General features: G+C 33.2%; 1 protein-coding gene across 4 annotated transcripts in view; it reads right to left on the bottom strand.

The window, feature by feature from the left end:
- Nucleotides 1–8922, bottom strand: part of LOC143243200 (uncharacterized) — a 40344-nt gene extending 31422 nt beyond the window's left edge. For all 4 annotated transcript variants that reach the window (XR_013024183.1, XR_013024182.1, XR_013024181.1 and 1 more), the window contains exon 1: nt 8819–8922. The gene's annotated coding sequence lies outside the window, so the exon portion shown is untranslated. The remainder of the gene's footprint in view (nt 1–8818) is intronic.
- Between the last annotated feature and the right edge of the window lie 2699 nt (nt 8923–11621).

Below are 11621 nucleotides of genomic sequence, written 5' to 3'. Positions count from 1 at the left end.
TCAAATTTCTTTCTCGTTCTGATTTTTATTATTAGGTCGCTTGCTTCTGGTCACGAACAGTTCCGTCGAGAAGTATGAAGATGTCTTCCTTCTCACTGATCGTCACCAAACAACCTACGTTCGAAATAAAACCGGTAAAGAATCAATTTCATTCTAAACAGGATTTTATCATTCCTATTGTCATGTTACACACCAACAAGTGTCAGCGTCTTGAAACTTTAAGCATCAACAAAGGTCAGCGTCTTGAAACTCTAATCACCAACAAAGATCAATGTCTTGAAACTCTAATCACCAACAAAGGTCAGCGTCTTGAAACTCTAATCACCAACAAAGGTCAGCGTCTTGAAACTCTAATCACCAACAAAGGTCAGCGTCTTGAAACTCTAATCACCAACAAAGGTCAGCGTCTTGAAACTCTAATCACCAACAAAGGTCAATGTCTTGAAACTCTAATCACCAACAAAGGTCAGCGTCTTGAAACTCTAATCACCAACAAAGGTCAATGTCTTGAAACTCTAATCACCAACAAAGGTCAGCGTCTTGAAACTCTAATCACCAACAAAGGTCAGCGTCTTGAAACTCTAAGCATAAACAAAGGTCAGCGTCTTGAAACTCTAATCACCAACAAAGGTGAGCGTCTTGAAACTCTAATCACCAACAAAGGTCAGCGTCTTGAAACTCTAATCACCAACAAAGGTGAGCGTCTTGAAACTCTAATCACCAACAAAGGTCAGCGTCTTGAAACTCTAATCACCAACAAAGGTCAGCGTCTTGAAACTCTAATCACCAACAAAGGTCAGCGTCTTGAAACTCTAATCACCAACAAAGGTCAGCGTCTTGAAACTCTAATCACCAACAAAGGTCAGCGTCTTGAAACTCTAATCACCAACAAAGGTCAGTGTCTTGAAACTCTAATCACCAACAAAGGTCAGCGTCTTGAAACTCTAATCACCAACAAAGGTCAGCGTCTTGAAACTCTAAGCATCAACAAAGGTCAGCGTCTTGAAACTCTAATCACCAACAAAGGTCAGCGTCTTGAAACTCTAATCACCAACAAAGGTCAGCGTCTTGAAACTCTAATCACCAACAAAGGTCAATGTCTTGAAACTCTAATCACCAACAAAGGTCAATGTCTTGAAACTCTAATCACCAACAAAGGTCAGCGTCTTGAAACTCTAATCATCAACAAAGGTCAGCGTCTTGAAACTCTAATCACCAACAAAGGTCAGCGTCATGAAACTCTAATCACCAACAAAGGTCAGCGTCTTCAAACTCTAATCAGCAACAATAATCAGCGTCTTCAAACTCTAATCACCAACAAAGGTCAGCGTCTTCAAAATCTAATAACCAAAAAAGGTCAGCGTCTTAAAACTCTAATCACCAACACAGGTCAGCGTCTTGAAACTCTAATCACCAACAAAGGTCAATGTCTTCAAAGTCTAATCACCAACAAAGGTCAATGTCTTGAAACTCTAATCACCAACAAAGGTCAATGTCTTAAAACTCTAATCACTAAAAAGGGTCAGCGTCTTCAAAATCTAATCACCAACAAAGGTCAGCATCTTAAAACTCTAATCACCAACACAGGTCAGCGTCTTGAAACTCTAATCACCAACAAAGGTCAATGTCTTGAAACTCTTATCATCAACAAAGCACATCGTCTTAAAACTCTAATCACCAACACAGGTCAGCGTCTTGAAACTCTAATCACCAACAAAGGTCAATGTTTTGAAACCCTTATCATCAACAAAGCACATCGTCTTAAAACTATTATCATCAACAAAGGTCAGCGTCTTAAAACTCTAATCACTAAAAAAGGTCAGTGTCTTGAAACTCTAATCACTCAAAAAGGTCAGTGTCTTGAAACTCTAATCACCAACAAAGGTCAGCGTCTTGAAACTCTAAGTATCAACAAAGGTCAGCGTCTTGAAACTCTAATAACTAACAAAAGTCAGCGTCTTAAAACTCTGATAACTAACAAAAATAAGCGTCTTGAAACTCTAATCATCAACAAAGGTCAAAGTCTTGAAACTCTAATAACTAACAAAGATCAGCGTCTTGAAATTCTAATCACCATCAAAGGTCAATGTCTTGAAACTCAAAGCATCAACAAAGGTCAGCGTCTTGAAACTCTAATCACTAACAAAGTTAAGCGTTTTGAAACTCTAATCACCAACAAAGGCCAGCGTCTTGAAACTCTAATTACCAACAAAGGTCAGCGTCTTGAAACTCTAATCACCAAGAAAGGTCAGCGTCTTGAAACTCTAATCACTTACAAAGGTCAGCGACTTGAAACTCGAAGCACCAACAAAGATCAGCGTCTTGAAACTCTAACATTTTACTTTTAATTCTAACTAATCACCCTTCACCTGTTTCCTTGATGAAATGTTTCACAAAATTTATGTAAATTTGTGTTTTGCGAAGTGTTAAACTGAGAGACAATCGTATAATTAATTTATATCTATTTTAGTTTGATTTCCCCGTTGTTCATTTGATTCATGTTGTCTCTAAAGAGTCGCTCGTGCCATCAATACTTTGAAAAAAATCGTTTGCACGTTGCTGCACGTTACTGGCATTTCGAAAACGACCACATCAAATAGAACTCGAAACGTAAACACAAATTCCTTGATTCTTTTGAAGAATAAAAATAATTTTCCTTTGACATATTAATGGTCGTCATTGTTTTCAAACAAAGTATGCTTCACTTTTTTAATAATTGAATGACAATTTTAGAAAACTAAATGTTGTCCTTTTGTTTGTCTCTTGTTGATTACTCTATCGACAAACTGTGGTGTGTCGATCAAACTCCGATTTGATATTTATAAACCTTTACAGTTAATGATAAAACAAAACACAAACGTGATAATAGGAAACATTTATTAAATGTTTGGGAATCCTCAAAATAAAACATAATTTAATGATAAAACAAAACACAAACGTCATAACAGGAAACATTTATTAAATGTTTGGGAATCCTCACAATAAAACATAATAATAAAACAAAGCACAAACGTGATAACATGAAACATTTATTAAATGTTTGGGAATCCTCAAAATAAAACATAATTTAATGATAAAACAAAACACAAACGTGATAACAGGAAACATTTGTTAAATGTTTGGGAATCCTCACAATAAGATATAATAATAAAACAAAGCACAAACGTGGTAACAGGAAACATTTATTAAATGTTTGGGAATCCTCACAATAAAACCTAATAATAAAACAAAGCACAAACGTGATAACATGAAACATTTATTAAATGGGAATCCTCAAAATAAAATATAATAATAAAACAAAGCACAAACGAGATAACAGGAAACATTTATTAAATGTTTGGGAATCATCAAAATAAAACATAACTTAATGATAAAACAAAGCACAAGTGTAAAAACAGGAAACATTTATTAAATGTTTGGCAATCCTCACAATAAAACATAACTTAATGATAAAACAAAGCACAAGTGTGAAAACAGGAAACATTTATTAAATGTTTGGCAATCCTCACAATAAAACATAACTTAATGATAAAACAAAGCACAAACGTGATAACAGGAAACATTTATTAAATGTTTGGCAATCCTCACAATAAAACATAACTTAATGATAAAACAAAGCACAAGTGTGAAAACAAGAAACATTTATTAAATGTGTGGGAATTCTCACAATTTCATCATCAGTAACGTGGGATAGAAAACAAGCAAACAATATTTGTAATTACAACAGAATAATTACAACACACAAGAATAAAGAACTTGAATATATAATTATAAGTTGAGGAAACGAAAATGTGGCACAACTGAAATAGTCAAATGAAATGGAGGTTAAATATAGTGAATACTGTGTAATATTTAATGATGAAGCAGAGTTTTTATGTATAACGTTTCTTTACCTTTAGGTCACGTAGCGGCCTTTGCTAACCTACAAGACATAGGTTTTCTGTAGGATTTCTGCATCAATAGAGTTCTCAAGTGAAAGTACAAACACATTGTTGATGGTTCACTTTTAAGTTTTATTTAACCATCTCATAAGTGTAGATACCAGAAGAAGTTGTGTTGAAAAGTTATATTTAGCCTATTTTCAAATGGGGTATTCTGACTTTCAATATGATGTACAGCCAATAAAATCACTTTTAGCAGCGACTTGTTGCTGTTTCCCAATAGCTTTTGATGTGGTAATTAATCAACACAAGCAGGAGCCACAGTTTTTATCAACAAACTCCTACTAACGTCACGCGCTTCCTGGCGCTAACATCGTAAGGTTTCAGTTTTGACGTCTTTTCAATGTCAGAGTAAGAAGTATTACTTTTAATTGTCTCACAAGCACGAGGGTTGATTACATTTGAAACAATATTTGAAATGTTAGACCCTCTTCCAGCAGAATGGTTCTGTTTTAATTCAAAAAAAGTATTCTCGTCAGTATTAAATCTCTACAGGATAGCACAAGTTTAGTGGAGTTCTTTACTGGTATACAGATATTTCCTTAAATCTCTAAAGGATAGTACTAGTTTAGTGGAGTTCTTTACTGGTATACAGATATTTCCTTAAATCTCTAAAGGATAGTACTAGTTTAGTGGAGTTCTTTACTGGTATACAGATATTTCCTTTAAATCTCTAAAGGATAGTACTAGTTTAGTGGAGTTCTTTACTGGTATACAGATATTTCCTTAAATCTCTAAAGGATAGTACTAGTTTAGTGGAGTTCTTTACTGGTATACAGATATTTCCTTAAATCTCTAAAGGATAGTACTAGTTTAGTGGAGTTCTTTACTGGTATACAGATATTTCCTTAAATCTCTAAAGGATAGTACTAGTTTAGTGGAGTTCTTTACTGGTATACAGATATTTCCTTAAATCTCTAAAGGATAGTACTAGTTTAGTGGAGTTCTTTACTGGTATACAGATATTTCCTTTAAATCTCTAAAGGATAGTACTAGTTTAGTGGAGTTCTTTACTGGTATACAGATATTTCCTTAAATCTCTAAAAGGATAGTACTAGTTTAGTGGAGTTCTTTACTGGTATACAGATATTTCCTTAAATCTCTAAAGGATAGTACTAGTTTAGTGGAGTTCTTTACTGGTATACAGATATTTCCTTAAATCTCTAAAGGATAGTACTAGTTTAGTGGAGTTCTTTACTGGTATACAGATATTTCCTTAAATCTCTAAATCTCTAAAGGATAGTACTAGTTTAGTGGAGTTCTTTACTGGTATACAGATATTTCCTTAAATCTCTAAGGATAGTACTAGTTTAGTGGAGTTCTTTACTGGTATACAGATATTTCCTTAAATCTCTAAAGGATAGTACTAGTTTAGTGGAGTTCTTTACTGGTATACAGATATTTCCTTAAATCTCTAAAGGATAGTACTAGTTTAGTGGAGTTCTTTACTGGTATACAGATATTTCCTTAAATCTCTAAAGGATAGTACTAGTTTAGTGGAGTTCTTTACTGGTATACAGATATTTCCTTAAATCTCTAAAGGATAGTACTAGTTTAGTGGAGTTCTTTACTGGTATACAGATATTTCCTTAAATCTCTAAAGGATAGTACTAGTTTAGTGGAGTTCTTTACTGGTATACAGATATTTCCTTAAATCTCTAAAGGATAGTACTAGTTTAGTGGAGTTCTTTACTGGTATACAGATATTTCCTTAAATCTCTAAAGGATAGTACTAGTTTAGTGGAGTTCTTTACTGGTATACAGATATTTCCTTAAATCTCTAAAGGATAGTACTAGTTTAGTGGAGTTCTTTACTGGTATACAGATATTTCCTTAAATCTCTAAAGGATAGTACTAGTTTAGTGGAGTTCTTTACTGGTATACAGATATTTCCTTAAATCTCTAAAGGATAGTACTAGTTTAGTGGAGTTCTTTACTGGTATACAGATATTTCCTTAAATCTCTAAAGGATAGTACTAGTTTAGTGGAGTTCTTTACTGGTATACAGATATTTCCTTAAATCTCTAAAGGATAGTACTAGTTTAGTGGAGTTCTTTACTGGTATACAGATATTTCCTTAAATCTCTAAAGGATAGTACTAGTTTAGTGGAGTTCTTTACTGGTATACAGATATTTCCTTAAATCTCTAAAGGATAGTACTAGTTTAGTGGAGTTCTTTACTGGTATACAGATATTTCCTTAAATCTCTAAAGGATAGTACTAGTTTAGTGGAGTTCTTTACTGGTATACAGATATTTCCTTAAATCTCTAAAGGATAGTACTAGTTTAGTGGAGTTCTTTACTGGTATACAGATATTTCCTTAAATCTCTAAAGGATAGTACTAGTTTAGTGGAGTTCTTTACTGGTATACAGATATTTCCTTAAATCTCTAAAGGATAGTACTAGTTTAGTGGAGTTCTTTACTGGTATACAGATATTTCCTTAAATCTCTAAAGGATAGTACTAGTTTAGTGGAGTTCTTTACTGGTATACAGATATTTCCTTAAATCTCTAAAGGATAGTACTAGTTTAGTGGAGTTCTTTACTGGTATACAGATATTTCCTTAAATCTCTAAAGGATAGTACTAGTTTAGTGGAGTTCTTTACTGGTATACAGATATTTCCTTAAATCTCTAAAGGATAGTACTAGTTTAGTGGAGTTCTTTACTGGTATACAGATATTTCCTTAAATCTCTAAAGGATAGTACTAGTTTAGTGGAGTTCTTTACTGGTATACAGATATTTCCTTAAATCTCTAAAGGATAGTACTAGTTTAGTGGAGTTCTTTACTGGTATACAGATATTTCCTTAAATCTCTAAAGGATAGTACTAGTTTAGTGGAGTTCTTTACTGGTATACAGATATTTCCTTAAATCTCTAAAGGATAGTACTAGTTTAGTGGAGTTCTTTACTGGTATACAGATATTTCCTTAAATCTCTAAAGGATAGTACTAGTGGAGTTCTTTACTGGTATACAGATATTTCCTTAAATCTCTAAAGGATAGTACTAGTTTAGTGGAGTTCTTTACTGGTATACAGATATTTCTCTAAAGGATAGTACTAAAGGATAGTACTAGTTTAGTGGAGTTCTTTACTGGTATACAGATATTTCCTTAAATCTCTAAAGGATAGTACTAGTTTAGTGGAGTTCTTTACTGGTATACAGATATTTCCTTAAATCTCTAAAGGATAGTACTAGTTTAGTGGAGTTCTTTACTGGTATACAGATATTTCCTTAAATCTCTAAAGGATAGTACTAGTTTAGTGGAGTTCTTTACTGGTATACAGATATTTCCTTAAATCTCTAAAGGATAGTACTAGTTTAGTGGAGTTCTTTACTGGTATACAGATATTTCCTTAAATCTCTAAAGGATAGTACTAGTTTAGTGGAGTTCTTTACTGGTATACAGATATTTCCTTAAATCTCTAAAGGATAGTACTAGTTTAGTGGAGTTCTTTACTGGTATACAGATATTTCCTTAAATCTCTAAAGGATAGTACTAGTTTAGTGGAGTTCTTTACTGGTATACAGATATTTCCTTAAATCTCTAAAGGATAGTACTAGTTTAGTGGAGTTCTTTACTGGTATACAGATATTTCCTTAAATCTCTAAAGGATAGTACTAGTTTAGTGGAGTTCTTTACTGGTATACAGATATTTCCTTAAATCTCTAAAGGATAGTACTAGTTTAGTGGAGTTCTTTACTGGTATACAGATATTTCCTTAAATCTCTAAAGGATAGTACTAGTTTAGTGGAGTTCTTTACTGGTATACAGATATTTCCTTAAATCTCTAAAGGATAGTACTAGTTTAGTGGAGTTCTTTACTGGTATACAGATATTTCCTTAAATCTCTAAAGGATAGTACTAGTTTAGTGGAGTTCTTTACTGGTATACAGATATTTCCTTAAATCTCTAAAGGATAGTACTAGTTTAGTGGAGTTCTTTACTGATATACAGATATTTCCTTTAAATCTCTAAAGGATAGTACTAGTTTAGTGGAGTTCTTTACTGGTATACAGGTATTTCCTTAAATCTCTACAGGAGTTTAGTGGAGTTCTTTACTGGTATACAGATACTTCCTAATTTTTACGAAGTGTATGTATTGTTTACAAATCTGGGGTTTGAAGCTGAGTGTAACCATGTTGTTGGATTATACGGACTGTGAACCTGATGGTTAATGATTCACCGTACAAACAAACATGTTCACACTTTACGCCCATGAGTGCACTATACAAGTGTCGGTCCAATCCAAATATTTTGTCAAACAAAATAACAGTAGCCTGAGATTTGGTGGCGAGTGCTGCTTTCTCTCCTGTCTATCAGGTCAAAAATTAAAGAGTGCTATACGTAGGTAACCCTTTTTGTAACCTTGCATGAAAATACGAGACAAAATGTAGTTCGCAAACTATGTTTCATAAAGTTTCAAGCAAAACATTTTACTCTTGAATATACAGAAGTGACAAGTATTGTTACTGATATCTAAAGAATTACCCTAATTTGGTTCAAATTTATTAAGTTTCAATCTCCTCAGTGTGGGTTTCTTAAAGAGTTAAGAATGAAGTCTCCATGAGAAATCTCAGACTAATTTAAATTTCGTTAATAAATATAATACTGCCGGCAGCTGAACAGTAAATATAAGGGCTTAAGAATGCTAAATTTCAGGGTTCACTCCTGTGGAAATACAATGAGGATGGACCATTGTGAATCTCTATGCTTAAAGTAAGTAAACAATGTTATTGTATAGATTGTTCTTCTGAAGCAGACTACTACAGTTATAAATGTCTCGTTATTGTAGACATTTGGTGACGTCACTTACAGTAGACTTATAAACTTAACCCGACCTAAGAATTGGTCATCAGTTTTTAATATCTTACCAAATAGGTGTCATTTCCCCCTGTGACACTAATCCCCAGTTCATTGTTGTCTTTCTTGAGGACAATAGTTGTATCTACAAAATCCTCAATAGTGGTGACAGCTGGATGCTGAGAAAAAAATACAAATGTTGTTATTGTTCATGGAAAAATGAAAAAAAAATAATTATACAGTTTCATAAAACTGAAACTAAAAGAAAACTGCAACAAATTTAACTATGAATAACTGTAAATTATCTAGAGTTCGAAACGTGAAGTACATACAAACTGTAAATTATCTAGAGTTTGGAACGTGAAGTACATACAAACTGTAAATTATCTAGAGTTTGGAACGTGAAGTACATACAAACTGTAAATTATCTAGAGTTCGAAACGTGAAGTACACCTTTTTTATTTCATTACTTTGACTTTCAAAACACGTTAGCGAAACACTGTAGTATCAATCTTTTATTAGAGATTTAATTTCCTATTATTGTAATAAACATGGATGTTTTTAAATAACAGGATATTTAATACTTTTATGTGAGATAACCTTGAGGTTTTATTTATCCCCATACATGTGGTGTTGATCAGAACTTTTAAAATATCTTGAATCAGACTAAACATGCGACAAAGTACGAAAACACTTGAAACTATCACTATCACAAATATACTAAGTACCCTTACCATTTATGACGCGAGGTTACTTTCATAACTATAGTTAAGGTTTCTGGTTATTATTGCTATTTGTAAGTGACACACTTTAATGACTGTTACCAAAGCCTTAAAACTCTCTTAACAATAGTTATCGTTTATTCCTTACTATGTGATATTTAAATATTTATCTCAAAATTTTCTTCACGCACCACAATGACCCACAATACTGGAACCACATCAGGTCCTCTAAAACTTGATTCGTGGACTGTATTATTAAACATTGCATGCTAAACAAAACTCTATTTAAGGAATAATGTATTCATCAAGAAACACATTTTCAGCCTGACTTACGCGGCCATCATCTGAAAAATCACAGGAGTTACTGGTCTACAGTGTTTTTAAAGCAAAACTATTTAAATGGCAAAACTGTAATTTGATAACCCCCAAACCAAATTCGTTCTAGTATTTATTGCAACTATAAAACTTATACAAGCCAAGTAATATTGGCAATAAAAACTTACTGAATTCTAGTTTTACATAATATGAAGTTTCATAAAGCAACTTTGTTCTTCAGTTATACAGAACAGACTTCATTACAGAATGAAATGCACAATCTTTTGTTCCACATTACTTAATACTTCGACTGACCATGTATCACTTCTCTCAAGCCAACACCATTTGCCACTGATGGCTTCTTCCAAATGTGATCGAACTTCCACGTTTCTAACCTAACGAGTCTTTTTCTGTCCATTAGCTCTTAGGGAACGAAACTGTAGTTCTAACAAACACAAATTTTGTTGCTCAAAATGTTGGTGCTTACACTCTTATCGTTGTAATTTTACAAAAAATGAAGCATTACGCTTCTGTTATTCACGTAAAAGCGTGAATTTATAAAACAAAGAAAATCGTAATTGGAATGTAAAAATAAAAGAAAACCTGTTAAAACAGTAGTTTAAATTAAGGTAATGTAATGATAACTAGAAAATCTTATGAACTTACTTTCAGAAGACATTGGTATTTCAAAATACATACATTCATAATTAAGCTTACATGTATGAAGTATGGCTTTTTTAAAATTATAGCTTTAATAGTACATACTTCTAACATGCGATTGAAATCACTTTATCTGACAATGGACGAGAACTTTAAAAGTGTGAAATCACATTTATTTTCAGAGTTAACATTTGATTCTATGACCACCTGCCTCTTCCTAAGCCTAACTATTGATAACTTATTGCACCCTTGTAGATCTTCACTTTTCTCTTTAGAACGCCCTCCAGTGGTTTAACGGTAATTTTGCAGAATTTCCATACTAAAAAAGTCGGATTTTGATACCTATGTTGGGCATATCATAGATATCCCATTGCATAGTCTTGTGCTTAAAAATAATCAAACCTAATCTCCAGATAATTTTTTCTCACGTCTCTATTAAACCAGTTTCTAGCCCTTCAATATTTTTTATACGTTATCTAAATTTTCTGATAAACTTACTGGATTCGTTACCAAAGGTCAAACAGAGTGTAACCTCTCCAATGGTTTTATTACTTCCTACAAGGCCAGCAGACTTTGCATTAAAGTTTTGACTTTGGCAATCACACCCTTGTGCAAATTAATTGAAACAAGACAGAAAATTACGATTTTTCAATTTTTTGCGTTTTATTTCTGAGAATCCAAAAAATTACTCACAAATTAATACATGATATGACGGTCTTTATTTTTCAGAAGATCATTACTCCGCTTTGTCATTGAATCCACGAGTTGACTGTAATCTTTACTAATTTTTGGATCGCGGTACCACACCTCAATTAGCTTATCTTTCGTAGTATAGTATTTTCCCCGAAGACTTTCTTTACAAATCGCTCAAAGATTTTCAATAGGATTTAAGTCCGGAGAGTTTCCAAGCCAGTCCAGCACCTTTATTCGCGTTTTAGTCATAAAATTCTTCACAAGTTTCAATGTGTGGCACGGAGCCAGATCTTGCTGAAAATGCCAGATCCATCTGGAAATCTCTTTTTCAATTCTGGAACGACTCTTCTCTGCAAAACTTCGATGTACTGTGGTTCTCGCCTCATACCTTCTACGACATGTAAGCCTCCGACGCAATAGCAGCTGAAAAAGCCCCAAAACATCCTCTTTAAGGGATGTTTTACGAACTGATTGATGTGATATT

This window comes from Tachypleus tridentatus, unplaced genomic scaffold, assembly GCF_004210375.1.
Source record: "Tachypleus tridentatus isolate NWPU-2018 unplaced genomic scaffold, ASM421037v1 Hic_cluster_2, whole genome shotgun sequence".
NCBI classification, from domain to species: domain Eukaryota; kingdom Metazoa; phylum Arthropoda; class Merostomata; order Xiphosura; family Limulidae; genus Tachypleus; species Tachypleus tridentatus.
Note: the sequence above shows the minus strand (reverse complement) of the source record. Positions and strands in the feature narration are given on the sequence as shown.